Source organism: Petaurus breviceps, unplaced genomic scaffold, assembly GCF_028583685.1.
Source record: "Petaurus breviceps papuanus isolate PSGF00001 unplaced genomic scaffold, PetGlider_PUasm1.0 187, whole genome shotgun sequence".
NCBI classification, from domain to species: Eukaryota; Metazoa; Chordata; class Mammalia; order Diprotodontia; family Petauridae; genus Petaurus; species Petaurus breviceps.
Genome location: NW_027185799.1, coordinates 22,358,561 through 22,373,815, shown reverse-complemented (window position 1 = coordinate 22,373,815; position 15,255 = coordinate 22,358,561). Strand labels below are relative to the sequence as shown.

Sequence of the window (15,255 nt, the reverse complement as noted above, 5' to 3'; positions counted from 1 at the left end):
AAGAATATGCTTTACATTCTATCCATACACCCTGGGCATCTTGCCCTCTGTCCTGATACTGTATAACCTCATCTATCATGACCCATTTAAAAATTACTTGTTTTGGGAATAGTAATATAATCAATATTCTCAATGTTTCTGGAAAGGTTGTTGTTGCTTGTCTGTAGTCAAAGAAGTCCAATGACATCACAATGTTGGGGTCAAGGTGCAGTGTGTACAGCTGTGGCTGATCAGTCCAGTACAAACCCAGAAGGCTCTACCACAGGTTGAGCACAGATAGTCATTTGAACATTTCGGATGGAAATGTCTCTAGATGAATGCATCTCATTGGCTCATAGAGTAAAGTGCCTGCATTGATAGATCATGCCATGCTGGGCAGTCCTGTGTCTGCATCTCCCATGTCTCACAATTGATATTAAAGTTCTTTAGGGAGACTCTGAGAGTGTCCTTGTACTGCTTCTTCTGTCCACTGTGCAAATTCTCTGCAAAATAGTCTTTTAAGTAAATGTACATTTGGCATTAAGGCTACTTGGCCAGTCCATCAGAGTTGTGCTCTCTGCACAGAGAGGTGACAGGTAGGAAACCTCATTACTCCTTGGCTCTACTCACCATTCTTGTGACAAAACTCTCTTCCTTAGTCACCATTTTCTTATGTTTGTTGTCTGCTCTTATTAGCATATTAAAATCCAAGCTCCTTGAAGGTACTTTTCCATTTGTATTCATAGTACTTAGCTCAGGGTCTGGCACATCGTAAATGTTAAAGAAACACTTTTTCATATAAACACGGAATCTTAGAAGAGTGAAACTGCAAAATCTCAGAATTGGAACATACCTCAGAAGTTATCCATTCCAATCTCACCTGAAGGGGAAATCCCCACTATAGCATTTCTGACTGGGCCACCTGGGCCTGTCAAACACCATCGATGTGGAATCCACTATGTGCCAAGGGAGCCCATTTTGATTTGGGGCAACTCTAGTACTTAGAGATTCCATGATTTCCTCATCAGTATACAGGTGAAATGGTTGGGCCTGGAATACATACCACACCATCTCTCATCACAGAGTGACATTTTTACTGGCTTTCAAAAAAAAAAAGATATTCACAGAGGTTTTCAATACCCAAAGGCATCCTCAATATTGGTATTGGGAATATAGGTCTAGGGTCAGCTAGGTGGCACTATGAATAGAGCACCAGCCTTGGAGTCAGAAGGACCTGGTTCAAATCCAGCCTAAGACACTTATCACTTATTAGCTATGTGACCTTGGGTGAGGTACTTAACCCCAATTGCCCTGCCTCCCCCTCTAAAAAGCAAAAACAAACAACAAAAGTCATATAGATCTACTTTATGGTTGTCCTTAAAAAATATTTTTGATTTAGATACCTTTTTCTGAGATGCTAGAGATTTAGTAGATAGAATCCTTTCCCCCCTTTCTTTGTTGGGCAATAACCCTAAGTACCCCTACCCGGCAGTTTAAAAAGGAAAGAAAGCAACAAATAACAAAAAGCCTTCCCTTGGTTTTAGTGAGTGAGCCCAGGTGGTCTCGTTTTATGACAGCACTAGCTTTGCCACGAAACACCATGGCTTTTTACTGTTGGGACTGCAGTATGCAAATTGACTGGAGTCAATTGTACCTGATTGTCTAAATTGCCTTTGCTATAACAATTCCACCACCCGGTAAAATGCCATTGAAATCAAACAATGGGATTGATTACACATTCCTCACTCTGGGAAAACTCTATTAGTTTGTACCTGAATAAAAACTGCAGAATGGGGCCCAATTCAGGGTAAGTAGTGTACAAAATTCTCTAGGAAGTGCAGTTTAAAAAAATGTGTGAAGGAGTCTAAATATTACTCATTAGCAACAGGAATAGCAAGAAAATAGAATTTTTATTTACAAGCCAAATGAAAAGAGTCATTATAGGCAGCTGGGGTACAGTGGAAAGATCAATGGAATTGGATGAAGGCAGAGGCAGTACTCCTGCAAAATTTGTAGATGTCACAAGGCTAGAAGAGACAGCTAACTGGGTGAATGACAAAGTCAGACTCCAAAGAACTTTGACACGTTAGAGCACTGGGTAGAAACCAATTAAGATGAAATGTAATGAGTATGAATATGAACTCTTACACTTGGGTTCAAAAATCAATTTCACAAGTATAAGACATGGGGGATACGACAAGGCAACAATTCTTCAGGAAAAAAGAGTTTTGAGGGATTTTTAGTGGATTGTAAACTCAATATAAGTCAACAGTATAACATGGGATCAGAAAAAAAATAATGCTTGTGGTGTATTAAAGTAGATGAAGAAAATAATAGTATCCAGCATTAGGATGTGAAAGTCCCACAGTCCTCTGCCCAGGAAGATTACATATGACCACTGTGCTTAGTTCTAGTCACCACATTTTAGAAAGGAAATCAATAACCTGAAGAGTAACCCCAGACAATAAGAACCAAGATGATCCAAGGAATTGAGACCAACAAATGAGGATTTGTAAGATGAGATCCTACTTTAGACGCTTCCTATCTCTGTGATTTTGGCAAATAATTTACTTCATTGGATGTCCTTTTCTGTGAAATGAGGGAGTTAAACTAGGTGGCTTCTCAGGTCACTTTAGCTCCAAATTCATGATCCTATGATCCCAAGATCCTGTGTTTGGCAGTTACCACCTGTGTGACCCTAGCCAAATTATTTAAGCTCCCTGTGCTACCTGTAAAATGAGAAAATTGGATAATGTTGATGATAATGATGAGGTTGGATCTTAAGTCCCTTGTAGCATGGATCTAGATCTATTGTGCTATGGACAGAGATTGTTTAGACTAAAAAAAATAATAAAAAAAACTTGTGCGGAAGTGGTGAAATATAGTTGTGTTCAAGTACTTGAAGAATTGTCATGTGGGAGGGTTAGCCTGATTCTGCTTGGCCCCAGATGCAGAACACAGAAGAGTGGGTGCAAATTGCCAAGGCAGAATGAGACTTGATAGAAGAAAAACATTCCTAAAAATCAGTCATCAAAAAAAAAAAAAAAAAGAAATGAGGTGCCTCAGGAAGAAGTGATTTCCCCTTCTCTTGAAGTTTTCTAACAAGAGACTAGATGACCCCTTGAAACAATTTTGTAGGAGGTATTTTGTTGAGCTACACATCAAACTGAATGGTTACTCAGGTCATTTCCAAAAGACTCTGTGATTTTGTGACTCTTCTACTTAGTACCTATGAGATGTAAGATAAGTCACTTCTCTCTGGTGCAAATTTCCTCATATTAAAAAAATGAAAAGATTGATCTGAAGGATTTTTATATTGCAATAATTGCTCCTGCCTATACATATTGAGATTTATCATATAATGGACAATTGAAACGAAAGTCTACAGAATTAGTTTCTATCTAGTCCTGGTTATGTCACCCACTAACTGTTTGCCCTTACAAATTTCCCCTAAACTTTCTTTTGTCTGACATTCCTCTTCTGTAAAATGGTAACAATAGTTAATCTAGTTATCATACAGATTTGCTAGTATGATTACATCATAGAGCAGTGCACTGGTAAATGTTTAACAAACAGCTCTCCATAAAAAAAACAAAAACCAAAAAACATTGACAGGACACTTTTAAGTTGAGTTTGCATAGTTAGTATTTTATCCATTATTTTCTTAAATCCAGACAATCAACAAAACAATAAATCAAAACCTGATTTGAAGGATTTGCCAATCTCTGAGGTCATACTGGAAATTTAACAATTGGTTCTTGAAAGTTACTTCAAGCTTCCAACAGTATATACTTGCATGTGTAAGAAACTGAAATAAAAAAACAGCATCGGAAAACTATAAAGTATGAGATAAACACAAGATATTAATTTCATTATTTATACAATTTAAGTTTTTGTGTAGGGAGAAAGGTAGGTTTTTTCCTCTGGCCTGATTATAACAGATAAACCACAAATTTCTTTTTAAGACAGATAGGTGTGGTGTGGTAAATTGCAAAAGTATACCTGATTTGTACCTAGGGAGAATGTTTTCTTGTCACTTTATTTGATGTGCTATTTGATTAAATGCTTTTTTTTTTAACTAATGTGTCCTCTACCTGACTGGTAAAGGCAGACACATTTTTAGGGGCTCATGAACTTTGGTTTTGATTAGGTGCTGAACCACAAAGTTCCTTGAACTTGAGGGATAACTATACTTTGAGCTTATCCGAAGAGGTAACCCAGGTGCTAAATTAGTTGATGAGCCTGAATTAAAATTCTGGTTCTTCCACTTGCTGCTTAGATAGTTGAAGCAGTCCCTGTTCTCTGTAAATAAAAGTTAGATGTAGGAATATGTAAGTAAACACTAATGATGGTAGAGATTCCCTAGATTCTAACAGAAAGCATTTATGGAAATGGAGGATCTTCTAATGGCTATAGTGAAGCCACACCAGAATCAAATATTTAACTAACTTGTTTTGCATAATATTGTTTATCACTGGGGAATCTCTACACTCAATATTATTTGATGTTGATAGGGTTGATAAATTATTCAATATGGAACATCCTTAAAACATTACCTAATTCAATGCCTCCTTATTTCACAGATGAAGTAATCAAATTGAGGCCTACAGATACAGTTACTTGCCCATGGTCCCCTAAAGAGTACAGAACAGAACTTGAATTCAAGCAGTCTTCAATCTGAATGCCCAGTCCTCGATACTCAAGACCCATATTCTTTCCATTATATTAGACTTCTCACAAAAATGGCTCCTAGGAATTTATAGCAACTTAATTTCAATATTTTATACTGAATTTAATAAGCCATAATTGTTGTTGTTTCCTTCTTATACACAGAAGGTTTCCAAAATCTAATTGCTCTGATCTGGATATCTATAAATCTACTTGGTCCTTCTGGCTATGAAAAGATAACCCCAATTCTATGTTGTTTAATAGAATCTATTGAGCAGATTGGAGTGGTAGCATCTAGAGAGGTGTGAATTGCCCTCATTCAACCGAAGGAGGTGTGAATTCTGAAGACCAATGATAGTACTTTAAATGCCAACACTGTTAACTATTTCTCTGTTTTACTGAAACAACACCCATCTAATGGGCTTTCACTATTTTTACAATTTAGGAAGATATGCCGTTCAAATGAATAAAGCTATGATTTACAACTTTCCATCATATGATCAACTAGATGAATCCCTAACAAAAAAACTTCCTTTGTGGTTGTAATATATATAGTACCATTTTAATTTGTTAGAAAGGTCCTTATTCATTGGAGAAGTATTCACAGAATAATAGAAATGGAAGGAAATTCAGCAATTTGTCTGGTCCACCTGTAAAGAGGGATAGAAATCCTCTATAATATATTCAGAGGGGAGAGGTCTAATCATCCCTCTTGCCATGGGACCCAAATGACTCCAGAAGAAAAAATGAGGCTGGTGACTTTGCACAGCCCTCACTCACTAAAATCCAATTTACTTGCAAGTCATGGCATCACTTTTCTGATATCATGTTCCTCTTTGAGAATGCAGGACTAACCAAAACCTGTGAGTAGTAGGAGCTGCCCCATTGTGAATCCAACTAGTTACTTCCAGTAGGACAACACAGCTTTTCTCTCCTTCCTTCCCTTTTCCTTCCTTCCTTTGTTCCTTCCTTTCAGCCTTTTCTTCCTTCCTTCCTTCCTTTCTTCCCCATTCCATTCCTTTCCCTTCGCTTCCCTTTCCTTTGTCTCCCTCTGTCCACATAGGATATCATACCCTTACCTGAGGGTTGTCTGTCTAAAGGAATGTAAATTTTGATGACTGAAACCTAGCTAGATATCTTTGGGTTTAAGGACTAGATTTCTTTCTTAAAAACCAAGCCTTAAACCCAATTCACTCTGGCTCTCATTGATTGGTCAATAATAGGTCCCAGTCCTAGTCCTACTTATTGGGAATATAAGTAGTAATTTGGTGTAAAATGTAAATAGTATTGACAGAATCCCCTCCCAGATTGATTTTTTTTATTAGGTGAAAGGGTTTATCCCTTGGTTCATTTGTTACCTAGCCTTAATCACTGAATGGGCATTGGGCTTTGCCTCAGTTAAAGTGTGAACTCAGAAAGAACTTAGGTTAAAAAGGCCAAGGTCTCCCACTTGAGTCACCTCAAATCATCCTAATCTGTATCTTGCCACTGGACCCACATGCCCTTGGAGGAGAAACTGAGGCTGGTGACTTTGTGCAGCCCTCTCTCACTTAAATCTGATTTACTTTCTGGTCATGTCATCACATTCCTGATGTCAAGGTCTTCTTTGAGAATGAAGGATAAAGAACAACAACCACAACCACTACCAGTTCTGTGTCCCAAAGAGATCATAAAAAAGGAAAAAGTTCATGCATGTGTCAAAATATTTATAGCAGCTCTTTTTGTGATGGCAAAGAATTAGAAATTGAGGGGATGTCCATCAAATGGGGAATGGCTGAACAACTTGTGGTATATGAATGTAATGGAATACTATTGTGCTATAAGAAAGGAGGAGCAGTCTGATTAAAAAAAAACCTGGAAAGACATACATTGAATTGATGCAAAGTGAAATGAGCAGAACCAGGAGAACAATGTACATAGTAACAACAATACTTAAAAACTTAGCTGTTCTCAGAAATACAGTGATTCAAGATAATTCCAAAGTACTCATGATGGAGAAATGCTATCCACCTCCAGATGAAGAACTTATGGAGTCTGAAGGTCGATTGAATGACACTATTTTCACTTTTTCTAATAATCTTTTTTGTGTATTTTTTTCATTTTGGTCCATTTCTTCTTTCACAACAAAACTAATATGGAAATATGTTTTACATGATTGCACATATATAAACTCTTTAAAATTCTTATCTTTTAGGTAGTGGAAAGTTGATGGATAGAAGGAAGAAGAAAATATAAAACTCAAAAGGTTTGAAAAAAGAATGTAAAAAAGTCTTTACATGTAATTTGAAAAATAAAACACTATTCAAATGGTCAAAAAAAGAAAAAAATATTAAACTTTACATGAAAGTATGATGCAGACAATATAATAATCATTCGGATTTGAGGGAACTAAATTTGAATCTTGGTTCTGCTTTGCCCATCTGTTGAACATTTAAGAGCATTCAAATATCTTCAATTAAGTATAGATTAATATATGATAACTATAGCTATTGAAACTGAGAAGATTACACAGAATACAGAAAACAAGAAATGTAGTCATTAGATACTTTGATTATAGTTTGAATAAGTGGGAAATACCTAAACGCCCTTAAAAATGAAAGATGAATTGGTTTGAATAGCAACATGCCAATGTCTAGGCTTTGTTATTGTAGTATGCAGACTTGTATTGGGGTTTTAAAAATAAAATTTAGCAATGGGCAGTTTCTCTCCTTAATAACACCATCAATATTAGGGAATAACTCATGCTATGTCTTGTATCTGGAATTAAATCTAGATAAAAGACCAATCAATACTGAATAGTTGAACACTGTAGTAGACTATCAGGATATAATACTAGGTCATTTGCCAGATTTTTTCTTTGCTTACTTTTGATTTACATGTCCTGTACTGACACAAAAGAATCAGGGTAAAAATACACGTAGTAGCTTCTGCTATTGAACTTGGTTTTAATGAATCAACTATTAAGAGTAACTTCCCAAGAAAGAAGGACCCAGTAGCAGTAACACATCAAGTTTAGATAAATCCATATGGGTGAACTGAGTATAGCTTTGCCCCATTCTGGGAAAAGTGCAGTAAAAAGAGTTCTAGATTTGGAGTTAGAAGATCTAGACTTGAACCCCAGATTTAATTGTTACTCATATCACCCTGGGTATTTCCCATTTGACACTAGACACAGTCAGTAATATTTGTTAGGGAGAATTATAAAATTCCTGTTATAATGTAAATGGATAATAGCTCCATGGGATTAAACACGATAAGAGTAGGGAGAATTAGAACATGCCTAATAGAGCATCAGTATAAAGATGCGGTAGAAAGATGGGTTTAAAATTAGGAGATATAGATCCTACTCTAGCCTTTGCCACTCACCTGCTAGTCATAAAGACTATGATCTTTCTTCCAACTAGCTATAAAAATAGCTCAGAGCCTTCACACTAAGAAGCAAATGGCAGTCATTTCCCTCTTTCTGCTTGTCAGATTTCTCTTCTGTGAAATGTGGGGATTGGAATTGATGATCTCTAAGGTCCCCTTTAGTTTTAACATTGAGCTGTTATCCTTTACCAAGACCATATTCTGAAATGGTTCAATTTCAAGGGTGTTATGAAGGTCTTCATACAAAAAAAAAAAATCACCTGTTGACTTCTGCCTGAAATTTCACAGTCATAGCCATGGGAATTAAAGTCGAGGCCTCTAGCAACTATTAAAATGAATCTCCCTTATAGGGACAAGACTTTAAGCTCCTCTAAATCACTGACATATTGTTATGAATGAAGGATTTGAGATATTTGGGTATTAAGTATTATAGGATTTTAGATTCAGAATTGGAAGAAACATTAAAAACTCTAACCTTCACATTTTACAAATGAGGAAACTGAGGTCCATCAAACTGATTGTCTTAAATGTGAAAATGTATTCTCAGGTAGACCCTAATTAGCAAAATGAAAGAAAGAAAAGCATTGAATATGTGGCTAGAGGTGGGAGTAGAGAAGCACTTTGCATTTAAGCAAGAATGAGACAAAGAAACACAGATGAGAAAAGAAGGGACAGAATGAGAAGTCTTGGACTAGCTCCACAAATAATTGATCTCAACATGTTGTCTAAGGCCTTTGGTCTTTTTATGCAGGTATTTTAATTTTAGGTTTTTTGGTAAAATATATGTCCTCTCTTTTCTTAGGCACCAAGGGAAAAATAAAAGTTGCTATCAAGGGTGGCTAGGTGGAACAGTGAATAGAGCACTGGTCCTGGAGTCAAGAGGAACTTAGTTCAAATCTAGCCTCAGACATTTAACACTTACTAGCCATGTTACATTGGGCAAGTCATTTAACCCCAATTGTCCCTCCAAAAAGACAAACAAACAAAAAACAAAGTATCTGTCAAATCTGATGATGTCCAGTTCCCATCGGGTTTAAAGGTAAAAACTACAATAATCATTCTCTTTTTGCTAAAATAATTCAGTGAGATCATTTGGATGTTTCCTGACAGGAGAAAACAGTTCTCTTCAAACCAATCATTTGACTATAACATTTGATAAAGGAAGCCTAACTTCTGGAATTAAGAAAATACCATCACATATCCTCTCTAAATGGAGGGTAACCCTTTTAGAAATGTTAACTAAATTTTTAGAATTTTAAAGGTACACAAATTTAAAATGAATCCTAAACATTTATACAGGGTATAAAATTTTAGCAAGCTACTTTATATGTTATAGGTAGTTAATAATTTCCACCTGCGAGTTCCACCACTTATGAGATGACTGATTCATTGCAGTACCCAGAATTTTACATGCAATTTAAATGGCTTTATTCTAAGCTGTGCTGTTCAAAAAAAAAATGATAGAAAGTATAGCTGGAAAAGGAGGGAAGAAAGGAAGGAAGGAGGAAGGAAAGTGGGACTTGGGAAAGAAATTCAGGAAAGAGGGAAGGAGAAAAGAAAGCGAGAAGGAAAATTTAAAAAAAAAATAAAATTGAATGCTGGAACCTTAGAGTTATTTTCAAATTGAAAAGAAATAAATGTTCCTATTAATTTTCCCTGCCATTTTCAACATGAAAAATATGAGGAATTTGTAGCTCCTGTTTCTTTTAGATACCTATCCAAATAGAAGCTTAAAAATCATCTAGAAAATTGTATTTTTAATGAACTTTTTTTTTTGGGGGGGGGGGAAGTAGGGCAATTAGGGTTAAGTGTCTTGCCCAAGGTTACATGGCTAGTTTTTTTGTGTTAAGCATCTGAGTTCAGATTTGAATTCAGGTCCTCCTGACTCTAGGGCCAGGGCTCTATTCACGGCTCCACCTAGCCACCCCTAATGAACTTTTCTTGGTTGTGTTTTTAAGGCTAGAATAGAAACTCAAGAGCATTTAGATTTTCCTTGCTGTGTTGTCCTTACTGTGTTGATGAACTGAGGACAAATAGCATGGTCTGCTTCTTTACCATGGTGGTGCTCTAGGACAAACCCCTTATGGCTTTCAGCTAGTTATGACTATACATTCTAGATTTAAGGCCCATGGTCCTTAGTTTCTTCATATTATAATTCTGTTTTGCAAATGAAAGGCTAATAAACATTTAGATGGCAGCTAAGTGTATCTGTGGATAGAGCACTGGGCCCAGAGTCAAGAAGACCTGAGTTCAAATCTAGCCCTAGATACTTAATACCGTGTTTCCCCGATAATAAGACACTGTCTTATTAAATTTTTTTTGGAAAGAAAAACACCAGAGCGCTTATTTTCAGGGGAGGACTTATGTTGTCCTGCCTCAGCTATCCTCCATGGCACTGCTCTCAATGGCACCAGCAAGCAAATCACTGGGGAAGAACAGGATGACGCGCTCACTGCTGCAGCTCTGATCAGATGCAGCTCGGAGCGCAGCGTGCGTTTCAGGGGAGGGGGGAATGGTGCATACAGAGGGTACCGTAATGTAGCATGTAGTGCAGGGGATCACCTTCACTACAGTAACAATCTCAATAGGGCTTATTTTCGGGGGAGGGCTTATTTTAGAGGAATCTTATACAGTAAGGGGAGGGCTTATTTTCGGGATAGGTCTTATTATTGGGGAAACACGGTAGATATGTGATCCTGGGCAAAACACTTAACCCTCTCTGCCTCAATTTTCTCTTCTGCAAAATGGAGGAAATAATGCCTCACTGTTGAGAGATCAAATGAGAATCTACTTTTAAAATGCTTTCAAACTTTAAAGTGCTATATAAACACTAGTTATAATTGTTCTTATTATTTGTTCAACAAAATCTTAACCCTCTAATACTTCCTGTTGGTAGTAAGTACATTTTAAAAGTTGTTTTTGCTTTAACAGAAACAAAGGGAGGCTTTGAAAAATATGAGATTTATTACCTAGGGGATTCTTTCCTCCTTCCCTTCTCCATCTGTCTGTTTCTCTCTAGTTTCTCAGAGCAGTGATATTTTTAAAAGAAAGGATCATAGGATTATACATTTAGAGCTGGAAAAGATTATAAAGACAATTTAGGTCATTATACTTATTTTATAGATAAGGAAACTGAGGCCCAGACAGGTAATGTGCTCATATTGGGGAAGAAAATTCTGTAGCTAGAAGTAAAAAAAAAAAGTTTTACCAACTATTTCAAAAGCATTTATGTCAAGCCCAAAAGCCTCTTGAAAATGTGAGATACTATTCTAAGAACACTCCATCTTAAGAGAATGGACCCACTGGAAAACCTGTGCTATACTACTGACAGCCTTGAGTTACTTTAGATAACTTACCTTCCCCATGAGTCTGCCTTTATCATGGAATTCTGGCACTTTCCTATGGTGTGGGGAGGTTTAATTAATACCTTTCTCTTCAAGAGATTGTGATTAAGAGTTTCCACTATATTAAGTGTAGGTTATTTTAATGCATTCATAATAACAGTTGGTATTACTTACATGGCACTTGTAGCCAAGGATTCCAAAAGAATTACCCATGATAGCTCATTAATACATTCTACTCACTTCTGAAGTAGGTTGTGGATAAATATTTCCTGTTTTTTTCAGATGGTTTTATTTTTCTATGAGCTCATTATGAGAGATACCCCGACTCTAAGGTCTCTTTGGCCTTAAGACAGATTTGGAGTTCTGTTTGTCTGACTCTTTGCTTCCATTTACCCAATATGGGTAACCATGCCAGAAATGATTTATATATACTTGTAATGGCAAGCACGGAAGTAGTTCACACCTTGTTTCAGCTATTGAATTAACACCTTGTTTCAGTTCAAGTTTCTATTGAGCCTTCTGTTAAGAAACAGAACATGTGAACCCCACAACTTGTGAAACCTAGAACTCATGAACTCCTGCAACAGGAAGGGGAGGAGCTAATTACCATATATAAGGAGAGGCCAAGGCTAGAGACAGCAGAACTAAGAAGAGGACTCTTGTGGTGGCAGAGTCAAGAAGGAGAAAACTTGTGGTATCCTGGCACTCTGTTTGTCTGCTCTGTCTGTGTTGATGTTTGCATGTGATACTTTGTACAGAAGGCCTGGGACCTTACTGGAAGCCCTGAAAGAGGATTTTCTGGTTGTATGTTTACAGAAATCCTAAAGGAGGATTTTGGAGGTCCTGGGACTTTACTGATGATTTGTGATGACATCTTGGACCTTGTGTGTGGGTCTATGTTGATTTCTATGTTCATGATTTGTGTTGAGTTCTCAGACCTTGTTGGTGTGTCTGAGTTGATTTCACAGGTAGATAGTGAATTGATGATGGTGCTGGCAATGTGCATGAATATTATTGTGGCTCTCTTAAACTTTTTCTTCCCAGAAACAGGAAGTGTGAAGGACTTGAGGTGGACTGGACACTATGAGCTTCAATATGGAACGGGAACTGGACGAAGAACTGGACAAGGAGCTGGACGAGGAACTTGGGGCTGCCTGCCCTTGAACCCAGGTGACAGTTGGAGCTGGGGTCATGGAAGATGAACCATGGAAGCTGAGAGCCAGCTTCCAGTTAAGTTGAAAGAAAACTTTACTTGGATACTATGTAGTGACTGAGAAGATTATGATTTACTGTGACCTAGGGATGGAGAACTTTGACTTTTGTACTTTGTGATTGAATTAAGGATTTTGTGATCGCCTAAATGAATGTACTTTTTTTAAAACTATGTGACCATGTTGGTGAAAACTATGTGGCCATTTTAGTGATAAGTTGTTGAGTTATGACATGGCGAATACCATATTTTGATTTTCTGTGATAAGCTGTAACATTGTGAATACTGTACATTGATTTTCTGTGAATGTTTTGCTCTGGTTTATTATTGAATAAGTAGAGAGTTTGCTATACTATGCAATCGGAACCTTGAAAGCTGTTCACAGCAGCAGTCCTCTGGAAAGCTGCTCTTGCATGGCTTTACAATACTTCAATGTTTCTTTCAAGGATCCCTTATTTTATCTGGATAGGTATTCCATCTTTCATAACTCTTTCACACCTTTGTAATATGTTTAATAAGTTTTGTGGCCAAAAAAAATTATCATCTGATTGCCAAATCCCTGGTGATGAGTTATTCTGAAGTTAACTAGGCTGATCTTTAGATGGAAAATATAAACTCCACTGCCAAAGTCTTTTCAGCTTAGCAGGATTTGCCATAGCTTGAGCTCCAGTGGTACAGGTTTTCAAAGATTTCTATCACCCCCAAGTTATTGGAAAGGATTTGAGTGGGGGCAGGTGGAGGGGACAGTTTCACATTAACTACACCATGGCCAATTGATCTCTTGGTCCCATTATCACAAAATAGCTAAAATGTGGTATGCTATAAAACTGAAAAGGAAAATGAGGAAGCAGAATGAATTTTCAAGAAGGAATTTTGGTGTGCTTATAATCCAGTGCTTAATTCCAACAACAGTTGATGTTTTCTGCCATACTCCACCCTGGTGCCATTCTCTTGTGCCTCTGCTCTGATACGTCAACCTGACAGTGCTTTTGTGCATCACCTTGATTCATTATATATCATTATATGAAGGACAGGATGCTCTAGGCAATTTCCAAGCTCATTCCATATATGTATTTTGACTGAATGTAGACTTCAATGGTCTCCCAAGGTCTATTTTATTAACTCATTAGTTAATGTAAATTGTAATGTAAATAAAAGTAAAATTAGTTAAATTAATATTAATATTAACTCATTAGTTAAATTAATGCAGCTAGGTCGTACAGTGGATAGAGAACTGGGCCTGGAGCCAGAAAGGCTTGAATTCAAATTAAACCTCAGATAATTACTAGCTGTGTGATCCTGGGCAAATCACTTAACCTCTGCCTCAGTTTACTCAGCTGTCAGATGGGAATAAAAATAGCATTTACCTCCCAGAGCTGTTTTGAGGATTAAGCAAGATAATAATTGTAGAGTGCTTAGCATAGTTACTAGGATATAGTAAATACTATGTAAATTCTCATACACTCCTGTAATGGGAATGTAAATTTTAAAGATCTTCCCTGCCTCTAGGCTAAAGTGCACCTGGAGTCTGGGGTGGGAGGCTTGTTTTTCAGTAGATACTTTTGATTGGCCAGTGATTCAATAACGTTGTTACATTCTCTGAGCCAGGAGAAGGCTATATAAGTCCTTATGTGTAGCTTTGTTTTGGGGCTCACTTTGAAAAGTGTTCTGTGATTTGATGTGGATTCTGGGAAGCAGTTGTCCAGAGCCCCCTGGCTTTGAAAAACCCAGATGTTGAAACCCAGATGTTGATTTGGTATGGATGTAATGGTTGGACAGTTTGGAAAGCTATCTACTTGATCTGTTTCTGTCTTGATAATTCTGCCTGTATACTTTGAAGTTCAGGCTGCTGACCTTTTTCCCCTGAACGAGGTAAACGATATATGTTTGACTGATTAAAGTAAGCTTGTTAACCCATTTTGAGTTGCTTTCCTTTATCAAAGCAGATCCAAGAACCTGTTGTGGTGGCAGCAAACCCTGAGGACGCTTGGGGTGCTTGCTGCTACAACTCCCCTCTGCCTTACTCTTCCATGTTAGGTATTTAAAGGCAGTGTAATACAGTGGATAGAGTGCTGGATTTAGAGGCATAGAGAGCTGGGTTCAAATCCCATCTCTTATACATCCTTTTTGTTTGACCTTAGATAAGTCTGTACTTTTTTGTTTGTTTGTTTTCTGGAGGGCAATTGGGGCACAGGCTAGATTTTGTGTGTATTAAGTGTCTGAGGCCGGATTTGAACTCAGGTCCTCCTGACTCCAGGATCAGTGCTCTATTCACTGTGCCACCTAGCTGCCCCAGATAAGTCTGTGCTTCTAAGAACTTCAGACCACTTCCTAGGACTTCTCTGCTATTCAATTCAACATCCATTTATTAAATGCATTATATGAACTTATCAATAATTCAATTTATATTTATTAAGTTCCTACTACCATAAGCCACTCACTGTGATGGACTCTAGATATATGAATTCAAAGAATGAAAAAAATCTCTATTTTAAGAAGCTTAGATTCAAATACAGTGAGACAACAAATGCTTAGATATTAAAAGGATAAATTTGAAGATAAGCAAAATACCTGACAGTAAGAGGGGGGGAGAGAAAGAGAGATGGAGACAGACAGAGACAGGGAGAGGAGGAGAGGAAGAGAGGGAGGGAGGGAAAGAGAGGGAAGAAAAGAGGGATAAAGGGT

The 15,255-nt window shown here is 37.3% G+C and overlaps 1 protein-coding gene across 14 annotated transcripts in view; it reads right to left on the bottom strand.

The window, feature by feature from the left end:
• PTPRD (protein tyrosine phosphatase receptor type D) overlaps positions 1–15,255 on the bottom strand; it is a 2,782,277-nt gene that overhangs the window by 818,101 nt on the left and 1,948,921 nt on the right. The window lies entirely within an intron of this gene.